A 23965-nucleotide genomic window follows, 5' to 3' on the forward strand; every position below is an offset into this window, starting at 1 on the left:
ATGAATATCAGATATTTTACTCAAACAATCAAAAGAAACTGGCCTTTATTTGTACACTAACAAATAGTCACCTCTTATTTCATTAACCCCTTTAACAAAATGATTCTTTGGTTCTTGTCCTTTGTTACTGAAGAAGACCAAAATGACATCACTATATTTAAGACAAATTACAATGTGTCCAACTGTGGCTGATCAGATCGGTAGGAGCTCAGAATGCTCAACCACAGGTTGAGTGTTAAAAAGTTGATGTGAATACTTGGACTTTAAACTTACTCTAAGATTACGATGTCATTTTCCCCTTGAACTGCTTCAATTATGCCTTACTCACTGATGAGGACACGCCATGCTGGGCAGTTCTGTGCCAGTGTCTCCCATTCTATGCAATCAATTCTAAAGTTCTTCAATAAGACTTTCAATATTGTTTCTTCTGACTCCCTTGTGGGTGCTTGCCCTATGTGAGTTCTCCATAAAATAGAGTTTTTTGGCAAGCATATATCTGACAATCTAACAACATGTTCTGTCCATTATAGTTGGACTCTCTGTAGTAATGTTGGAATGTTAAGCAGTTTGGCTCAAGAAAGGACCTCTGGTATCTTCTCCTGCCAGGTGATCTTCAGAATCTTCCTAAAGCAATTTAAATGGAAGCAATTCAGTTTCCTGACATGGAGCTAGTAGACTGACTAGTCTTCACAGACATATAGCAATGAGGTCAGCATAATGGCTTTGTAGACCTTCTCTCCATACTTTCTTTCAGAGCCTTCCCAAATACTGAGCTAGCTCTAGCAACGCATGTGTCAACCTCATTGTCAATGTTGGAAAGGACATTGCCAAGGTAAGTGAATTTGTCCACAGTACTCAAGACTTCTCCATATGGATGGTGTGGTATTAAACCCCTTTAAAAATAAAACCTTTAAGGCAGTAGGACTAAGTTGGTTTAAAAATATAACTTCTCTGTAGACCATTCAAGATATAACTTCATTTTTGCAATTAATAATCCTATTCTATAACTAAATTCCTAATTATTTTCCACCTCTCATGAAGGGTTATTGCAGCGGAGAAGGGATTCAGTTTTCTAAGTTATTCAATGCATACATTCTTTCACAAAGATGATCCTGCTCAGGTTGACTATTCTGAGAAACCTGGCAGATTTACAAATAAGGAAGATTTTCATATATATTATATAAAATTAACAAATATTTTTCTTCCCCTTTAAATTATACCCAATTAAATGCATCATATGCTTTTAACCTTATCAAGATTCCTAAGGACCACCATAACTTCTCAATTTTCATGTGATAGCCAAATAATTTCAAATAAAACTTCCTCTTTACCTGGAAGTTTGTGGTTTTTGAAATTCTAGTTTTTCAGAATATTATAAAATAATCAACCAGGTTGACATAGTAATAGAATAGATTTCAAATTTTTTTCCTTTCTTTTAACCATAAATTTCTAACTTAACAAGATCCAGGTTAAAAGAGAAGTTGCCTTCTTAACAGCATATCTGATAGAGCAATTTTCAAAATTCCACAAGAAAATTTAGAAACATTATAATTATATGTATATTAAGAATTTAACTATATGACATAGCCCATAGAAGCCCTTGAGAGTTTTCACAGAATACCAAAAGTTAATACAATGATTTTCAAGTTGCAGTTATGAGGAAACATAATAATAGACACAACTAAAATTATCACAATTTACATAAGGGGTTTTTTTTTTTAGGTTTTTGCTAGGCAAATGGGGTTAAGTGGCTTGCCCAAGGCCACACAGATAGGTAATTTTAAGTGTCTGAGGGTGGATTTGAACTCAGGTACTCTTGACTCCAGGGCCAGTGCTTTATCCACTGCACCACCTAGTCACCCCTTACATAGGGTTTTGATGAATTATATGGGCAAAGTAATCTATATACAGATTCTTACAAACAATTCTGAAAGATGGATGGACAGTACTACCAGATGCTATCTAATCTCACTTGTAGCATGCTAAGAAATTAGAACTTCAAAAGAAAATTCCTATGGTAGTGTGGTATAATGGGTGGGGATTTTAAGGACTGTTATTTTCCTTATTTTCCATAAACATATTTTCCATAAACACTGAATCCAGAATATGGAGATTTCGAATATATCAAACTTGAAGCACACCATTACCCCCATGTAGCTGACATAATGTGTTGTTGTATTCCAAGCTGAACTCCCTGTGTGCCCATGTGAGTCAAGACAGGTGCCAGACAGTCTGTATTAGGCTTGTATAGCTAGGACTTTTGTAGATAAGCAGATCATCATATCTTCATGGTCCTGCAGTTCTCAAAGGAAAAATAAAATATGGCTTTTGCTGTCACTTTGCTAACCCACATTTGAAGAAAGATATTGTCCTTTTCTAACCTATACTGCCCCTTTCCCCTTTCCTTCCACTCCCCTTTAGGTGGAGATATATGTTTCTTCCTTCTTCCTTTGTCTTGCTGTTATGAAAATGCAAGCTTATGTATGGCTTGGAAACTCCTGGGGTCCCACATGCATACTCATTACTCTTGTAATAAAGCTAGTTTTCATGTAAGTTTCATGAAGTTTTGATTGCCTTTTAACAAGGATATGAATTGAATCTCTCCTCTTTGTAATTTCTAGTTCTCAACTGAAATCAAATCATTGTACTGTAACCTAAGCATAGAACTAAATATTGAAGGCATAAAATATTGACATTCTACTCACAGTTGTTAATCTGCTACAAAATGCCAGTACTCAGCACTATTTCTCAAATTTAATTATTTCAAATTGTTAGCAGGGCTGGTAAGATTTTAGGATTCAGCTTTTTAAAGTAAAGGACATTTTAAAGGTTTCTTGATATATTAACTTCATAGAAAACCATTATGATTTTCTCCTATATTTATAAAGAATTTTCAAATACATATTACATCATTTTTTAAACAATTAAATCTATAACCTAAGATAATCAAAGAGTTCACTTTTAAGCAATATTTCTAATATAATGAATTTCCACATTAATGTTAGGCATTATCTTTTGTCAACTGGGCAAAGTCCACACACAGAGGAGTTCAAATTGAATTGAAAGCTGGAAGATATTTTTAGAAGAAAAATTAGACTAGTGCTGAGGCAAGCAAGTACAAGGTACAAGGAAGCCTACCGCTTAGGGGAGTCAGGGGCAATTTATGCCTGAACATCTCAAAAGGAAGATTTAGGGAGGGGTTAGGGTGGAGAATGGATAATCCCTTCCAGGAATTGGATGTTTTGTAGCAACAGTTGACCACAAGGCTGATTTGGGTCAGTTTGAGGTACATAGCTCAGCAAAGTCAGGTGGCAAAATGATCTGGGTAAGAATAAGACTTTTGGTTCCCTAAAGACACTGGTTGGTTCTCTTGGTCTTTTGCCTTTACTCTGTGTCTAGTGCAGCTGTCTTTTAAGGTAACTAATTCAAAATAGACATATTAATTTCATATTGTATACACATTGCAAAATGAAATACCAAGGTAACTTGTTTTAGGATCACACAGTTAACAAACTGACAAATTTCCTGATTTTTTCAAGCACTTTGTAAAATCAGGTCAGAATTAAATCAATTATGCACTCTCAATATGATCCAGAAAGGATAATGATCATTGTTGGAAGGGATGTGGGAAACCTGGGACATTAATACATTGTTGGTGGAGCTGTGAACCCATCCAGCCTTTCTGGAGAGCAATTTGGAATTGTGCCCAAAGGACAACAAAAATATGTGTACCCTTTGACCCAGTGATATCACTACTGGGTCTATACCCTGAATAGATTATGAAAAAAGGGTAAAACCATCACTTGTACAAAAATATTCATTGAAGCCTTGTTTGTGGTGGCAAAGAACTGGAAATTGAGGGAATGTCCATCAATTGGGGAATGTCTTAATAAACTGTGGTATATGTATGTGATAGAACACTATTCTTCTATTAGATGGGATGGGAAATCAGGGAAGCCTGGAAAAATTTGCATGAACTGATGCTGAGCAAGTTGAGCAGAACCAGAAGAATATGGTACACCCTATCAGCAACATGGGGGTGATGTTCAACCCTGATGGGCTTGCTCATTCCATCAGTACAACAATCAAGCACAATTTGGGGGTATATATATGATGGAGAATCTGTATCTGTATCCAGAGAAAGAATTGTGGAGTTTGAACAAAGACCAAAGACTATTACTTTTTTTAACTGTTATCTTATTATAAATTTTTCTATCTCTTATACTTTAATTTTCTTTCTTAAGGATATGATTTCTTTCTTATCACATTCAACTTAGATCATATACCATGGAAAAAATGTAAAGACTAACAGACTGCCTTCTGTGAGGAGTGGGGGGCGGGAAGGGAAGCCAGATTAAGGGAAAAAATGTAAAATTCAAAATAAATAAATAACTTAAAACTAAAGTAAAAGAATTAATCCAATTATATCTGGATCTACATTACCAAATAGCACATCAAATAATATTTAAGGAATAATTTCAGTTTTTTAATGTGATTCTTTATTATGCTAATTTATTTCAAATACTTTATAATGTCCACAATCTATTAATCAAAAATAGAAATTTATTGTCTATCATATTAGGTTCTAAAGTATTATAATTATGCTAATAGGGGATCACCTGTAAGACCACATTCTGATTTTATTTCAGACCAAATCATATTTAGTTTTAAAATCACTGCTGATAGCATTTAAATCTCAATTTATCCTTGTACTTTGTACTTCAACCTGGAGCACCCAGGAAACAGAACCAAGATGACAGCATAAAGATAAGAACTCACCTGAGCCCCTTTCTCCAAATCCCTTCAAAACACCTTTAAATAATGTCTCTAAACAAATTCTAGAGCAGCAGAACCTACAAAAAAAATGGAATGAAACAGTTATTCAGCCCAGGACAACTAAGAAGGTTGGCATTAAAGGTCTGTCCTACCTGGATAAGAGTGGAGCACAGCCCAGCATGGGAAGCCACTGTAGCACCCAACCCCAAGGAGCAGACTTTGGGGTGACTGAATCACAGGCAGTTTCCAGACTTTTCACCTCTCTTATGGTAAGGGGATCAGACAATTGATCAGAAAGAGATTTAGAAGGGTTCCTTTGCTGGCACAAGGAGAATTCTATTGCATTGTGTATACTTGATCTGGTCTACAGGTCTTAGTTCCAGGGCAAGGAGGAGCATTGGCACAGCTTGTGGTCCCAGGAAAATAGGGATCCTAATCACAGTTCCAGAATTGGAAAAGTGCTTTTGTTTGCTCACAAACCACTGCATGGTACAAGAGAGAGTAGTAAACACACCTCTCAAAATCATGCATAGATCTGATCCACAGCACTATTATTGCTAACCATAATTTTCTTTAGACTAAAAATAAAACAACAAAAAATTAATTTTATACAGGAATTCTTATCTCTAGGATCTTAATGAACTCATGGGTGAATGGTATCATTAAATATACCAACCTTGATACAAAATATGGGGGACATTTTTATATAGAAAGCACAAAGAATCATAAAACCCAATTGGGAAACCAATGAGATTTCATATAGATGACCTAGTTATACATGATTATACATTTTAATATTTGCTTCTCCATTTAGATTGGAGAGTGAATGTTTATAAACAACCAAAGGATTGCTCTCTTCTCATCCAAGATGTCTCTAATCTTTTGATTTGTTGACCCAGGTAAAGGAATTTATTGGTGCTATTACAAAGCTGACCAGGTAGTATTGACACAAGTTAAGTCAAGTTTCAGATGTAGGAGACAGGTCTTAACATGGCAGATTGACAGTTCTACACACAGAGACAACATTAAGATTTACAACTATTAGTTGGAGACTGAGAAACAATTTTTTAATTAGAAATATTGAATAAGAGTTAGAAGGTAAAAGTCAGAAGCAAAACCCTTTTGTAGTCGACAGGGTAGGAGAGTAATTTGGGAAGATGATGAAGTGGGTTAGAAAATTTTTGACCCTCCAAATTTTATCCACGAAATAAGACAGAACATCACCTCAGAGCAGCAGAAATTTCTAAACACTGGAGTAAAGCAATTGATCTCTTAAGACTACTTGAGAAGACCCCAGGTGATATCTTACCCTCAGGAGCAAAGATTTGACCTCAAACACCTCTAAGCCTACTCTTCAAAATCAACAACAAAAAAGTCTGGGGCAACTGAAGTTGGCAAGTAGTCACAGTCCTAGAAACTTTCATTTATGGATTATGCATATAGGGATCAAATGGTTAAGCAGGGGGAGATTGAAGAATCTTTCACTGTCAAAGGACACCAAATAAAGCTGGTATTGCCCAATTCTTCTCAGTCTGGGTTGTCGTTGTGGGGCTGGAAGAGGGGTCAGAAGGAGCCATCACATACCTAGTGAGTGCAGAGCAGCAGGACCATACTGAATGTAAGTATTTGCTATCAGAGTTCCTGCTTTCAATTTAGAACAGCTATACTTTGCAGCTACCAGAGGGCCCAGAGGGAGTAAGATAACGCATGCCCTGGAGCTCTAACTGTGACTTTGGAGTTGAGAGGAGAGCCTATGATAGAGACCCAGAAAGACTTCAGAAAATAATAGGAAAAAAAGTAACTGAGGCTTAGGAAATTTATCCCCTCACCTCAGGATTAAAACTTGATCACACTAACAAATGATTTTTTTTTAAAAATATTAAAACAAAAATACATTAAAATGAGCAACCACAGGTAGCTACTATAGCTATAAAGAATATTTGGGTTCATATTCAGAGGAAGCTTCATTAAGGGAGCTTGAAAGGTTACTTCCATTTTTTTTATTGTCAAATGGTCCCAAGTGCAAAAATAAAAAGATTTCCCTGAAGAGCTTTAAAAGGATTTTTTTTTAAATCAAGTAAAAAGGGGCAATTAGATGGTACAGTGGATAGAGCACCAGCCCTGGAGTCAGGAGTACCTGAGTTTGAATCGAGCCTCAGACATTTAATAATTACCTAGCTGTGTGGCTTTGGGCAAGACACTTAACCCCATTGCCTTGCAAAAAAACTAAAAAAAAAATCAAGCAAGATCAAGGAAAATTTAGGGAAAAAATAAGAGCAATCCAAGCAAATAAAAGAAATTATGAAAAGAAAATCAATCAGCTTAAAATAATCAAAAACTTAAGAAAATAATTCCTGAAAAACTAGAATTGGGCAAAGGGAAGCTAATGACTTCATTTCCTAAGAAGCATATAAAAGTCTTCTAAATTCAGAAAGAAAGAAGAGGGTAAGGGGATAGGGAGGGATTCTTGGAGCAGTGGACAGGTAAAGGGATAGGAGGGCAAGGTAGCAGTGGTTAAGTAGCCAAGGAAAGAGAAGGTATAGGACTAGGATAAGAAGGACAGTGAGAAAAATAGGAAGGAGGAAAATATATAACAAGTATTATATTTTAGAATGTGAATAAGATAAGGCAGAAACTAATAGATTAAAATTTTGAATTCAACATTATTTTGTTTTCAGGAAATGCTATAAAAATGAGAAATACACAAAAACATTTAAAAAAGACCAGAAATAGAATATATTACTTAAAAGGGGGCATAAATCATGATCTCAAACAAAGTTAAAAGCTAAAATGGATTTAATCAAAAGAGAAAAATAAGGAAACTTTACTATATGTCAGCCAATATTGTTTTAGATCACTCAAAAGAATTAGAGAATATAAACTATCTCAGAGTATAACTACTAAATCAGAAACAAGAACTTCACAATCACAAAAATGAAATTTTTTTTGCAAATAAAGTAAGAGCTTAAAATAAATGAAGCAACCTTTACTGTTCATATCGTTAGGTTAACATATATATATATATATATATATATAAATTATCATTTTACCCAACTAATCTATTTATGTAATGTCATCTCATTTAAATTACTATAAATATCTCATTGACTTAGAAAAAAATAACAAAGTTCATTTGGAAGAAGAAAGGTCCAGGAATTCAAAGAGACCAGGGGAAGAGAACTGTAAAGATTCAGTAGTATCAGATATATAACATATTATAATATGAGAGTATTGTTCAAATGTAAAGTGGATAATTTTGATTATTTTTAATTAAAATTTTCTTGTTTTAATAAAACAAATATGACAAAGAATAGAAGGAATGCAAACAACTGAGAAGAGGCTTTCAGGGGCAGAATGTTGCCGGACTGAAATATTGTGGTGTAGGAAATGATGAGCTGGTTGTTTTAGAAAAGCATGGAAAGATGAGCTTATAAAAGAGGATACTCTTCACCTTCAGAAAAACAGATGACAGGTAGAAATAATTATGGTACAGATTGACATATATGTGTATGAGTGTATATGTGTATGATTATGTGCATAATGGTATATATGCTTATACATCTATGTATGTGTAAATATACATGCATGTCTATGCATACATACATCTGCACTCAAGGGTGGTCTTCTTGGGGGGAAGGGGTGGTGAAAAAACAAAGTAAAAATGCATGGCAGAGAATAAAAGCAAATCTATAAGGAAGCAAAGTTTTGAATACAAGTATATTTATTTTATATAGTCATTCTTGAAATGGAAATGTATTGTTTTATATTGAATTATCTTCGAAATTTTTCTGCATTCATGATAATTTTATTTTTTCTTATTTTATATTTAACTTAAAATTAAAAATATATGCAGGCAGGAAAACACTATATTAATATCAAAAAGAGAGAAGAGACGGTAAAAAAAAGAGAGAGTAGGAAGTATGGGGGGAATAGGATGGAAGGAAAAACATAGTTGGTAGTCATTATTGTGAAAGAAAACATTTTTGCTGTGAGTTTCTCTGGGAAATACTTTATTTCTCTAATACATAAAAAAACTGAGCAAAATTTATAGAAATAAGAGTCATTCCTCAATTGATAAATGGTCAAAGGACATGAACTGGTAGTTTTTAGACAAAGTTATCTATAACCATATTAAAAATATGCTAAATCACTTTTGATGAGAGAAATGAAAATTAAAATAACTCTGTGTTCCTACCTCACACCTATCAAATTGGCTAATATGACAGAAAAGGAAAATGACAAATGTTGGAAGGGATTTGAGAAAATTAAAACTCTGATATGCAGTTGGTAAAGTTTTATACTGATCGAACCATTCTGCAAAGCAATTAACTCTACTCAAAGGGCTTTATAAACATGCATACCTTTTGACCAAGTATTACCACTACTAGGTCTGTATTCCAAAGAGATAGAATACAGAAAGGAAAAGGACCTGTGTACCAGAATATTTGTAGCTTTCTTTTAGTGGTGGCAAAGAATTGGAAATTGTGAGAAATTGGAGAATGCCTGAACTAGTTGTATATAATTCTGATAAGATACTATAGTGCTTTAAAAAATGATGAGCAGGCTACTCTCAGAAAACATGGAAAGACTTGGATGAACCTATCAAAATGAAATGGATAGAACCTGGAGACCATTGTAAATAGTAATATAGTTATAATTATAGTAGATCTTATGATGAAAATTCTGTTAGAACTGATAGAACCTCAGTGCAAATCAAAAATACTTTATTTTTTCTTGGGTGGTTTTTGTCTATTTTCTTTCACAGAATGACTTACATAGAAATATGTTTTGTATGACTACAGATGTATAAGCTGTGTCAAACTACTTGCTTTCTCAATGGGGAAGGGGAGAGGGAGGGAGAGAATTCAGAAATAAAAATTTTAAATAAAAATTTTTAAAAAATTAAAATTAATAAAGTCAGATCTAAATAATTGGAAAATGTCAATTACTCATGGGTAGGTTGAACTAATGTAATAAAATGACAATTCTAATCAAATTAAATTGCTTATTTAGTGCTGTACCAATCAAACTGTCAAATAACTTATTTTACCAAGCTAGGAAAAAAATAGTAACAAAATTCATCTGGAGCAACAAAGGTTCAAGAATAGTGACGGAATTGATGAAAAAAAAGCAAAGATCTAAAACCACACTATAAAGTGACGGTCATCAAAATCGTATAGTCCTGGTTAAGAAATAGAGTAATGCATCAGTGGATTAGGATACATTCAAAAGAAGTCACAGTAAATGACTACAGCAATCTACTATTTGACAAAACCAAAGACAATCACTATTTGACAAAAACTGTTTGGAAACCTGGTACATCCTGTACCAAAATAAGTTCAAAATGGGTACAGGATTTAGACATAAAGGGTGACACTATTGATAAATTAATAGACCAAGAAATTATTTATCAGATCTATGGAAAAGGGATAAATTTATGACCAAACAAGAATTAGAGTACATTATAAATTAAAAAATGAATGATTTTGACTAGATTAAATTAAAAAGGTTTTGCACTAATAAAATCAATGCTGCCAAAATTAAAAGTAAACCAGAAAGCTGGGGAATAATCTTCACAACTAGGAGCTCTGATAAAGGTCTCATTTCTAAATGTATAGAGAATTGTATCAAATTTATAAGGTTACAAGTCATTCCCCAATTGATAAATGAGCAATATGGAACTATGCCTAAAGAGCAGAGTTCATTCCCTTTGACCCAGCAATTTCAATTCTAGACTATATCAAGAAGAAATCATTAAAAAATGGGAAAGTCCCACATGTTCCAAAATATTCACAGAAGCTCTTTTTTGCAGTGGCAAATAATTGGAAATTAAGGGATGTCTATTAATTGGGGAAATGGATAAACAAGTTATGGTACATGAATACTATGAGATACTATTGTTCTATAAGAAACTATAAAGGGTAGGACTCTAGAGAAGCATGGAATAACCTACAGCATCTAATGCTGAGTGAAAGAAGTAGAGCCAAGCAATGTACACATCAACAACACTGTGAGATGAACAACCTTGATAGATACAGCTTCCTGTCAGCAGTTCAGACAGCTAGGACAAACGTATTAGACCAGCTATGCACAATGTTATCCCCATCCCAAGGAAGAAAAATGAAATTAAATAAAACAAAACAAAACAAAAAACAAACAACAATCCTTCAGAATTTGATGAACACTTTATAAAAATGATCACTAATGTATTTCTTTCCCTTAATCCTAATTCCTTATACCATAAATTACTAATTTGTAAACATATTCATCAAAAATATGTATGTGCAATGTTAATTTGCATGTTCCCCACTGAAGGGAGGGGAGTGGGAAGGGAGGGTAGAAGGAAATTTTGTCATTTAAAAATATACAATTGTATAAGGATGAAAAAAATAAACATGCTACTCAAAAAATATACAATAAAAAATTGTTTTAGGGGTCAAGTAAGGATGTTAATTGAAAAAAAAAGCTTTCAGATTTGGCAATTAAAAGATTGTTGCCCTGAGTGTTTTAGAGCTAGACCATCTAATTTTATTCCTATCTCATGGAAGTACAAGGAAGCTATGAATATAGACGTCATTGAAACTTTCCATAGGCCTTAGATGAAAGGTGCTACATAAACAGAAAGCTGTATTATTAACTGAGTCTGAAAAATGTGTTTACTTCAAAAAATTTTCTGTAAAATCCTGATTGTGTTCCATTCCCTTCATCACTACAAGGCTTTGCTTCAGAGGCTGCCTTGTCTATATTGTTCTACTCTCCTGGCATATGACCCACTCCTTTGAGAGGTTGGTTGTTTGTGCTCTCAAGCATCACCAATTTTCCCACTGCAAAGCTTCCTTGTGCTCTCATGTGAAACTGAGACTGTCGGTAGATTACTGATTTACAAGTCCACTCACTATTTTTTTTCTCCAGTGTTTTGTATAATTTGCCCCCTTTTTGCTTTCCTTTCTTTGCTTTTTTTACCCCCTTCCTCTCTATTCTACACACCTAATTTACTTCCATCTTTGCCAGACTTCCTCTCTTCTAGTTGAATAAAACTGCAACAAGCCCTGGCACATCCCTACTTGGGAACACATGGTAGAGCCAGATTTTGAAACTGACCAAATAGGGGCTGCTAGGTGGCACAAAACCTGACTTCAAATCTGCCCTCAGACACTTAATAATTACCTAGCTGTGTGGCCTTGGGCAAGCCACTTAACCCCATTGCCTTGCAAAAATCCAATTAAAAAAACTGACCAAATGAATATAATTGTTTGGATTGAAAGTAAACCCGAATAGATGTGATGTATTTTTAAAATAAAAAAATGAAATAATGATTTTAACCTTATATAAGTTATATAAGTAGTCTGATTACTTTATTATATTTTTTCAGTAGAATGAACCATTTTCTTATCTCTTTTATAAGGAAATTTTTTTATTGTGAAAAATTTTGCGCTAAAAATGAAAGACCTGAATTAAACTAATTAAATTAACTAAACTAAATGAGAGAGAGAGAGAGAGAGAGAGAGAGAGAGAGAGAGAGAGAGAGAGAAATATATATAGAATAGGACCGGACCTGTGATTTCAATGGCATAGGGAATTCCTGGATAAGGAAATTCACTTGGAGAATTACCTAGAGTACTAAAAGTGATTTATCAAGTCACAAAGCAAATAAATATCATAGGTAAGACTTGAATCCACATCTTCCTGAATGAGATTGGCTCCATATTCATTAAAGCTATACTACCTCTCATATAGAGATAAAAAATATAGATATCCATATGTTCTTTTACCTAGATTATTTCAATAGCATCCTAATTGGTAGGCTAGCGTCAGGTCTTTCCCTACTTGAATTCTCATTCTGCTACCAAAGCAATTCCCTAAGTACAGATTTCACTATATAGCTCCCTTGCTAATTCAACTGCATTATCTTCCTAATTGCTTCAAGAATAAAATATAAACTCCTCCATTAGCTTTTAAAGTACTCATTGGAAAATATCTCTTCTCCTTCTACTCTGTGATACAATCAGAATGGACTTCTATCTTCTCCTCACACAGGAGAAGTTTGGTCTGAACCTTTGTACTGACAAACACACTTGCTCACATTGCAATCCCTATCATAAAATTTTTCCCTTCCTTTAAGACTTGGCCCAAACAGTACTTTTACTTTTATTCCCTTCAACTGCTAGTCCCCCCATTTCTAATTATCTTTCATTTAACTACTTAGTATATATTTATATGCATTTAGCTATATATATATATATTTGTGTTTATTAGCTTTATATATACCACATATGCAAATGTATAAACATATATGCATGTATATGTGTGAATGTATAAATGTATGTAAACTTATATTTTCCATAAGAATGTCAGCTCCTTATAAGGACTATTGCAGTTTTGTCTCTGTAACCATAGAGCTTAGCATAGTGCCTGGCACATAGTGTAGATACTGAAAAAATGCTTATTGATTGATTGATTGATTGATTTGTTGAAGATTTGTGTCAGAGGAGCACTTGGTGTCAGATTCTACAAGGATAGAAAGGTTTCAAATATAGACCTTGGAAGAAATAGTATATATCATCTTATATGATTTAGATTTAACTGTTTAAAAATATTGTGACATTCTTTAAGGAAAAAAAAAAAACTTCTACAAGATGTCAGTCATAAGAGGACCAGCAAAGCTAACTTGAAGAAGACGGATATTAATTGACTGTGGGATGATAAGATTTTAAGTCTAGGCAATTCTTTTAAATTCATCTACTGTGTCAAAAAATGTTGTAGTCCACTGACTTTTATATATGCTTAGAGGCTTGCAAAATGTTGTATAAACATGATTTTACTTCATTCTTGAAAGACTTGTATAAGGTAGGCAAGTCCCATTTTAGAAATGAAGAAACTGATACTCAAAGATTATATAACATATAAATACACAGATAAAAAGTATCAGAGATGGGATTTGATTTCAAATTTCTTTTGACTTTTAAGATCAGTACTCTTTCTACCCTACCATCCCATGTTTGGTATAGGTTTGTATTTACAAACATGAGAATAATTGAATGCATGTATATAGATATATATGTAGCAATTCATATATATATAAAATATGTAGATGAATATGTAAATATACATTCATCCTTGTATATCTATGATGTAAATAGCAAGTGATTTTACTTATATTACTAGTACTAATAATGTTAATTGAAGCCACATTATAATATCACGTGCATTCTATTGTCTTTGTAGAGTATTTAAAGAATACCTCAATATTTGTAAACAAGTTGTTATTGTATAAGATGATAGAAGTCCTTCCATTTAGTACCATCAGTTGCTTTCTGTTTTTTTTTTAATTTTTGTCTTGTTTGGATTTTTTGTTCTTCATTATCTAAGAAGACTAAAACAACATCACTATGTTTGAGACAAATTACAGTGTGCCCGACTGTGGCTGATCAACCATTATGAGCTCAGAATGCTCTACCACAGGTTGGGCACAAATAGTCCATGTGAACACCTGGAGTGGGTACTCTAAACTTGGATGTCACGTTTCCTTTGAGCTGCTTCAATTCTGACTTCCTTAGAGACTGCAGCATCTGATGCTAGCTCTGACAATGCATGTGTCAACCTCATTGTCATTGTGTACCTCCTTGGAAAGAACACTACCAAGGTAAGTGAACTTGTCCACAGTACTCAAGACTTCTCCATTTACTGTATCCATGATTCTACATATGGATGGTGTGGTGCTGGCTGATGGAGTACCTGGGTTTTGCTTGTTTAGCATAAGCACAAACAGCAGAGAATCCATTCATACTTTGTTGCATCCCAGTTTCAGAGAAGGCATTGAGGGCATTGTCATCTGCAAAAAGAAGATCATGCACCAAAACTCCCTCCACTTTAGTCTTGGCTTGTAGCCTTTTCAAGTTGAAGAATGGCTTGATGAAAGAGGAAGCAGTCTTCCAACTTGAGAACTTGAACAAGTTAATAGCATCTGAGTATAGGTTTCTTTTTATTGTATATGTGTCCTGCCTACCTACATTCACAGGAACCCTTATGGTAAGCATCATAACTATGTTTAATGAACTGACTATATTAGAACAATGAAGAGAGTAATCTTGTTTTTCTAGAAATGATGCAGGTTTCTTTCAAAAATTGTGAACTTAATTATCAAATATTAATCATCAAACAAAAAGAACGAAAAGATTTATATGAAATCATGAACTTCTTTTAATCTTTTTATAAGTATATCTTCAACTTAGCAAAATGACCCTATTTGTACTTCTAGTGAATTTCTTTTGTTTTTTCTGTTTTTTTCTTATTTTTGTTGTATTTATTTTTTGATCCACTACTCACATTTTTTCTTCCCTTCCCCCCCTTTAGCTTCCTCTTTGTAACAAATTAACATAGTTACATAATAAATTTCTCATATTGTACCTCTGGTCTCCCACCTCTCTGCCAAGAGGCAAGAGGTATGCTTCATCAGTAGTTCTTTAGTTCTTTTTTTAATTTAATAATTTTTTTTGCAAGGCAATGGGGTTAAGTGACTTGACCAAAGCCACTCAGCTAGGTAATTATTAAGTGCCTGAGGTCAGATTTGAACTCAGGTACTACTGACTCAAGGTCCGGTGCTCTATCCACTGTGCCACCTAGCTGCCCAAATTTAATAATTTTTTAAAATTTATTTTTCTAATTATATGGAAAGATAGTTTTCAAAATTCATTTTTGTAAAATCGTCTCCCTTTCACTTCTCCCTCCCCACCCTGCAATTGCAAAGAATCTGGTAAAGTTTATAAATATACATGTTAAATATATTGCCATATTAGTCATAATGGGAAAGAATAATCAGAAGGAAAAAAGAATCAGAACAAAAGGGGAAAACCATGGGATAGAAAAAAAAAATTTCTTTTGCATTCTCATAGGTTTATTGTGAAGAAAGTACCTAACAATTTATAAGATGCCATAAAAAATGTGAGTTCTTGAAAGACAGAGTGATAGAATAGCTAAAGAGTTGACTTAGATATGGGAAGATCTGGATTTGGGGTTTACCTTTGTTGTAGCTGGATGACCCTAGACAAGTCATTAAACCCCGCAGGTCTTCATGATACTCTCTAAGACTGGATGTCACATAACAAGCACTTATCTGACTGAAAGGAAAATCCTTCACCCAGAGGAAGGCAACAAGTGCTTGCTGCGTTCCAGACATTCTGCTAGGTAGTTTACAAATATTATCACTATTGATCCTCACAATCACCATAATAGGGAGGTGCTATTATTTTCCCCATTTTACGGATGAAGAAACTGAGGTACTGAGGTTAAATCACAGTTCCCAGAGTCACACAGCTAGTAAGTGTATGAGACTGGACTTGACCTCTAGTTAAACTGGAGAAGGAAATGGCAAAGTTCTCGATAATGTGCCAGAAAATCCAAATAGGGTCATGAGGATTCAGACACCATTGAAAATGACTCAACAACAACTTTCTGACTTCAGATTCGGTATTCAGTCAACTGCTGCCCCAGCCAGAAATTTCCCAACAGCAATATCTCTGGTTAGGTTAAAAACAAAGTACACATTCTGATCCCTGTTTATTGTTTACAGAATGCTGTCCAAACTTCTTTTTTGTTTTGTTTTGTTTTGTTTTTTGTTGTTTTTTTTTCCAAGGCAATGGGGTTAAGTGATTTACCCAAAGTCACACAGCTAAGTGATTATTAAGTCTCTGTGATCAAATTTGAACTCAGGTCCTCCTTACTCTAGGGCCAGTGCTCTATCCACTGTGCCACGTAGCTGCCCACCCCCCACATTCTTAATCTAAACTCCAATCAACTGGACTTGCCATTATTCCTCATACTCACCTGGCACTTTCCTATGAGCTAAATACCCTGTACCCTTCACTGGTTCAATGAGGCATCATCTTATTCCCTTGCTATGAATACTTTCTTATTAGAGTTACTGGTGTATGTGTGTCTTAGATGACTACTAGGTAGTCATTTCCACGAGGGCAGCATGTGTTTGTTTTTTTTTTACTCCAGTTACAACAAAAATGGAGTTACATTTACTTCCAAAACCTTGAGTTCCAAATTATCTCCCTTCCTCCTACCCCACTCATGGTTTTAAAAAGTTTTGATTGTTTCTGATAAAGATCTCCTTTCTAAGATATAATTGAGACAAATTTATTGAAGGAAAGCAAGTTAATTGGCGTGGATCAAAAATGTGTAACCATGGGCCAGCTAGGTGATGCAGTGGATAGAACAGTGGCCCTTGAGTCAGGAGGACCTTTCAAATTTGACCTCAGACACTCAATAATTACAGAGCTGTGTGACCTTGGTCAAGTCACTTAACCCCATTGCCTTAAATAAATAAAAAAAAAGTTTTTAAAATGTGTAGCCATGAAACAAACATTACAATAACCATGTAAAAGTAAGCATAATACTCTTCCCCACAAAGAAAGAGAAACCTCAAGAAAAATAAAGTGTGTGTGTGTGTGTGTGTGTGTGTGGGAGGGTGGAAATGTCCTTCAATTTGTATTCAGACAACATTGGCTATTTCTTTGGAATGGATAGCATTCTTTATCATAAGTCCATCAGAAAAATTGCTTCTATATTTTGCTCCACAGTTACCATTGCTGTATTTCCCTCCATCCTATTCCTCCCACCCTGATTTATTCTATTCTGTCTCCTATCCCTGCCCCTCCTCAAAAGTGTGTTTCATCTGAGGATGCTTTCCCATGATCTTCCCTCTCTTCTATCATCTGCATCTGCCTCCACCCACCCCCCTTTTCTCTCCTATATTCCTCTAGGGTAAGATAGATTTCTATAACCAATTGACTGTATATGTTGTTTCCTCTATGAACCAATTCCAATGAGAATAAAGGCTCACTCACCCCCCCCCCATTTCACTCCATTGCAAAAGCTTTTTCTTGCCTCTTGTATGTAAAATAACTTACCCCATTTACCTTTACTTTCCCTATCTCCCAGTACATTGTTCTCTTGCCCATTAACTCCTTCTTTTTAAATATATTATATCTTCAAATTCACCTCCCTTCTATGCCTTGTCTATATAGGATCCTTCTAACCTCCAAATTAAATGAGATGGTTCATATGAGTTATCAGTATCATTCCCGTGCAGGAATTCATGCAGTTCAACATTATTAAGAACTTCATAATTAGTCCTTCCTGTCCACCCTCTCTATGTTTCACCTGAGTCCAGTGCTTGGAAATGAAACTTTCTGTTCAGTACTGGTCATTTCATCAGGAAAGTCTGAAAGTCTCCTATTTCATTGAATATCCATCTTTTTCCCCTGAAAGAAGATGTTCAGTTTTGTTGGGTAGTTGATTCTTGGTTGTAATTCAAACTCTTTTGCCTTCTGGAATATCATATTGATACCCTATGAGCCCTTACTGTAGATGTTAAATCCTGTGTAATCCTGACTGTAGCATGGTAAATGAATTGTTTGTTTCGGACTGCTTGTAGCATTTTCTCTTTGACTTGGGAGTTCTGAAATTTAGCTATAATATTTGGGATCTTTTTCAGGAGGGTATCCGTAGATTTTTCAATTTCTATTTTACTCTCTGCTGCTGGGATATCTGAGCTTCTAAATTGTCTTTTGCAATCTCTGGGCTGAGAGGTCTGGAAACTGCCTCCAACAGTCATGGATCCAGGCACCTGGGGGCTCTTCTTGGATGGTTGGAGCCAGTTCACTCTGGCTCTGCTTGAACCAGGCTGCACTGCGGTTCCTTACTGTAGATCTTCCAAGTTGTCTTAGGATGGAAAATTGTTTCACTCAGGCTTTTTGTGGGTTCTGCCACTCTAAAAATTATTTAATGGCATTTGGTGTGTTCTGGGGGAGAAAAGGTAATTCCTGTCTTTACTCTGCCACCTTGACTCCGCCCCCAACAAAAAAACAAATTAAAAACATAAAAATAATATACTTTGAGCATTCAAACTCCATAGTTCGTTCTCTGAGTGGGGAGGGTATTTTCACTAAATTATTGAGAATAGCTGAGTCTATCATAGTTAATCATTACATAATGTTGCAGTTAGTGTGTACAATGTTTTTTTGATTCTGCTCGCTTCATTTAGCATCAGTTCACGTAAGTCTTTCCAGGTTTTTCCACCTACCATCATTTCTTAAAAAAACAATATTTCATTACATTCATACACTACAATTTGTTCAGTCATTCTCAATTGATGGGTATCCTCTCAATTTTCAATTCTCCCCCCCACTACAAAAAGAGCTACAATAAATATTTTTCATTAATATGGGCCTTTTCCCCTTTTTTGTGATCTCTTTGGGATATAGATTTAAGGGTGGTATTGTTAGATTAGAGAGTACACACAGATTTATAGCCTTTTAGGCATAGTTCAAATTCCTCTCCAGAATGGCTGGATCAGTTCACAAGTCCACCAGCAGAGCATTAGTGTCCCATTTATCCCACATCCTCTCCAACAGTTATCATTTCACTTTTCTGTCATGTTAGCCAGACTGATTAGGTGTGAGGTGGTACCTCAGAGTTGCATTAATTTACATTTCTAGAATTAATAGTAATTTATAGCAATTTTTTCATATGACTATAGATAACGTTTTCATCATCTGAAAACTGCCTGTTTATATTCTTTGAGCATTTATCAGTTGAGGAATGATATATTTTTATAAGTTTGTCTCAATTATATCTTAGAAAGGAGATCTTTATCAGAAACAATCAAAAGTTTTTAAAACCATGATTAGTTTCTGCTTTAATGAGAGTTCAGAAATGTTTCAAAGTTGTTATTTTTAAAACTATTGTGGTCATTAGATACATAGTCCTGCCCATTCTTTCTGTATCAATTCTTACAAGGCTTTCCTGGTTTCTCTGAATTTTTCACTTTGTCATTTCTTATTTTGCAACTGTGCATAGATTAAAGAGTATTCTAAAGGCCACCTCCACTTGATGGACCTTCTTTGGAGTCATTTGGTGATGACATCACTGTTTAAAAAATACCTTAATTGTTCCTTACTTTGGGAAAATGTAAAATCAGTTCGCATGTTAATTCTCAAAGTTAAAGACATATGAGCTATGTCTAAACATTATAAAACAGAAAAAAGAAAAGTAGGAAATTCCATCAATCAGCCAGATCTTTATAAACATTCTGATGTCTAGAATCCAGACACAATCGTTCACTTCATTTTATGCAACTGTGCAGAATTTCACTTTTTCATACTTATTGGTCACATACTAAAAAAACTAATTCTCCACCCAGAAGATACTCAATAACTCATAGGTTGGTTAGAACTACAAAAAAAAAACCTGAAAGGCTAGAGCTTACATAGTACTGATATCATTATATCTTCAAATAAGTTTTCTCTACAGTCTAATAATTTATATGGATATTTATTCTTCAATTAATTTTTAACAATGTCTTCACTGAATTTTTGTTTGGTCATTCAATCATGTCTGACTCCATGATTTGTTCATCGACCCATCAATAGTTTAGAAGAATAGATAGCAATCTTAAAATATTTATGGATCAAATAACAAATAATAAAAACAATAGATAATTTCATAAAAATAATTAAATTGAGACAATATAGCTAAATTTTGTAGATGTGATGAAAGCATGTCTTCATGGAAAATTATCTCAAAATCTTTAATAAACAAGAGTGAAAAAAAACAATGAACAAATTGGGAATGTAACTTAAAAATTCAGAAAAACAATAAATTTCATAAATTTATTCAAATACCAAAGTGAGGAGTTTAAAATTCAAAGGGAAGATTTATAAAATTTAGGGAGGAAATTGTAAATTTATAAAATAAGAGCATTTTTGAAGAAAAGCAAAATAAATAAACCATTAGCTAATTTGATTTTTAAAGATAAAAAAGGAAGAAAAGATACACAACAAATAATTATTAGAAATTAAAAATGATAACCTAAATTAACTGGCTAGTTATAAAAATATATAATGATTAACAAGATAAAAATAGAGAATTTAGTTAATTCAATCACAGTAAAAGAAATTGAACAATTAATAAATGAGCTCCCAAAGGGAAAAAAAAACTCCAGGTGAATTTACAAGAAAATTTTATCAAACATTCAAGAAATAATTGATACCAACATTAGATAAACTATTTGAAAAAATAGAAAATTAATTAATCCTAGCAAATTCCCTTAATGATAATCTATGATTAGGTCTTAATACCTAAATAATAGATGGCCAAAAACAAACAAAATTATAAGCTATTTCATTTAATGAATATAACTCCCCAAAAGTATAAGTAAAATATTAGATAGGAATCTAGAGAAACATATCACAAAAATTATACACTATAATCAGTTTAAAGTAGGACCCGAAATTCAGGGTTAGATTAATATTGGGAAAACTATCAATTATCAATCACATTAATAACAAGAACAATAAAAATCATACTATCAATAGATGCATAAAAAGTTTGTAAGAAAGTAAAACTTTATTTGAAGACTAGAAAAGTATAGGAATAAAGGAATTTTTCTTTAATATTATAAGCAGCATGTGTCCAAAATGATGAGCCAGGGGATAAATTGGAAGACTTTCCAGTATGAATTAAGGGATAAAACTGTGATATCCATTATCATCACTAGGTGGCACAGTGAGTACTAGGCTCACGAATACCTGAGTTAAAATCTATTCTCAGACATTTATATTGTCCTTACCTTGGGTACATCATTTAATCTCTCCTTTAGTTTTCTTATATGTAAAAATTAGGATAATTTTCACACTAAACTCCCAGGGTTGTTTGAGGATAAAATGAGATTATATATATAAAACACTTCACAAATCTTAAATATATGACATATTTCTATTATTATTATTAATATTATTATTATTATTACTGTTCTCACTATTACTATTTGATGTAATGCTAGAAATGCTTTGGTTGTTTTTGTCCAGTTATTCAGTCATATCCAACTCTTTGTGACTCCATTAGAGGTTTTCTTGGCAAAAGACTGGAGGTTTTGCCATTTCTTTCTCCATTCATTTTGCAGATGATGAAACAGAGGCAAAGAGAGTTAAATGATTTGCCCAGGATCACACATTTGAACTTGGGAAGATAAGTCTTACTGACTTCAGGCCCTACACTCTATCTCCTGCTAGTAGTATTTACAAAAAGCAATAAGACAAGAAAAAGAGATTGAGGAAATAATCACAGGCAACGAAACAAAATTATTGTTTATATTGCACTTGAGAATCAGTTGAAAAACCAATTGAAATAATGTCAACAAAGTTGAAGATTTGCAATAAATCCACATAAGTCATCAGCATTGCTGTATATTATCGACAGTATACAACAGAGAAAGTGATGCATTTAAAATAACAATACAAGGGATAAAATATCTGCAAAACCACACATATAGGACCTAGAGTAATAGAACTATAAAATGCTGATTACATATAGACAAACCTAAATAAGTGGAGAAAAATGATTTTTCATGAATAGGTTGAGTCAATTTAAAATGAAAATATAGTCTAAATTGAGTTACATTTTCAATAGTGTACCAATCAGATTGCTAATAGTTTACATGAAATCTAAGCGGGGGAAGGGAAGTAAAATTTATTCAGAAATACAGAAGTTATAAAAAATCTGAAGGGAGGCAATGGAAAAAATAAAATTAATGAGACTGAGAGGCAGCTAGGTGGCGCAGTGGATAGAGCACCAGCCCTTGGAGTCAGGAGGACCTTAGTTCAAATCCAGCCTCAGACACTTAATAATTACCTAGCTGTGTGACCTTGGGCAAATTACTTGACCCCACTGCCTTGCAAAAAACTGTGGAAAGATATTAATGAGACTGAATCATAATAGATTTCAAACAAAAGTACAAAGTGTACTATCAGTTATGACATAGGCAGCTAGTTAATGAAGTGGATAGAGTACTGGCCTTGGAGTTCAGAAGACTTATCTTCCTAAGTTCAAATTATTAACTGTGTGATCCTTGGAAAGACATTTATAATATTTTTGCCTCAATTTCTTCCTCTGTAAAATGGCAAAACCCTCTAGTATCTTTGCTAAGAAAACCTCAGATAGTGCCGTGAAGTGTCAGACCAGTGAAAAATGACTGAATAGCAGTCATATCAGTGAATATATTAAGCTATTCAACATAAAGAAATAAATAGACACAAAAGTCTAGTATTTGATGAAAAACTCACTTGACTAAAACTTCTGGAAAACTGTTGTTATATGTCAAAAATTTGATATGGACAATATACCAAGATAAGCTTCAGATAACTACCTAAAATATAAAGGGTGGCATCATAAATATATTAAAAGAGCAAGGAAGAAATTACCTTATGAAGCTCCAAATAGCTACCTAAAATATAAAGTAAGATATCATAAACAAATTAGAGGAGCAAGAAAGAAATTACCTCAAATTAGAAAATAACCAAAAAAGAAAAAAAAAAGAAATTGACAGGAAAAAATATGGGGAAACTTCCACAATCAAACACTACCAGGATTACACATTTGAACAGTCTGAAATGTAATTTGTTACTATGCATTAAAATTTTTTAAAGCGTACAAATATTTTGATCCAGGAAAAAGTAATTATAAGAGTTTCATAAGATTAAACTGCTAATAGTCCTACATGGGTAAATGATACTTGTAGTTCCTAAAAACTTTAACACTTCTAGAGCAGTTAAAAGAAGTATACATGGACAGAGAGCATGGGTATGAGTTCAATGCTATGGGATAATTATCTAAAAAATATAAAATTAAAGGATGAGAAAGAGGAATGTATTAAAAGAAAGAAAGGGAGAAGTAGAACTGAAGTAAATAATCTCTTTAAAGAGGCAGAAAAAGGGTGGCTAGGTGGCGTAGTGGATAAAGCACTGGCCTTGGAGTCAGGAGTACCTGGGTTCAAATCTGGCCTCAGACACTTAATAATTACCTAGTTGTGTGGCCTTGGGTAAGCCACTTAACCCCACTTACCTTGCAAAAAGCTAAAAAAGAAATAAAGAGGCATGAAAGAGCTTTTATAATGGAGAGGAAAATAGGGGAGGTGTAAAGGGGGAAGGAGGTGAACTTTACTAATCATTGAAATTGGCTCAAAGATGGAATAAAATACACAACTGGGTATAGCCATCTATTTTACCTCAAAAGACAGGAGGAGGGAATAAGTAAAGAGGTGGTGGTAATGAAAGAGAGGGAATATTGGGGTAGGTAAAAGTAACAAAACACTTTTGAGATGAAAAGGATAAAAAGAGATAAATGG

The sequence above is a fragment of the Macrotis lagotis genome, chromosome 1, assembly GCF_037893015.1.
Source record: "Macrotis lagotis isolate mMagLag1 chromosome 1, bilby.v1.9.chrom.fasta, whole genome shotgun sequence".
In the NCBI taxonomy this organism is placed as follows: Eukaryota; Metazoa; Chordata; class Mammalia; order Peramelemorphia; family Peramelidae; genus Macrotis; species Macrotis lagotis.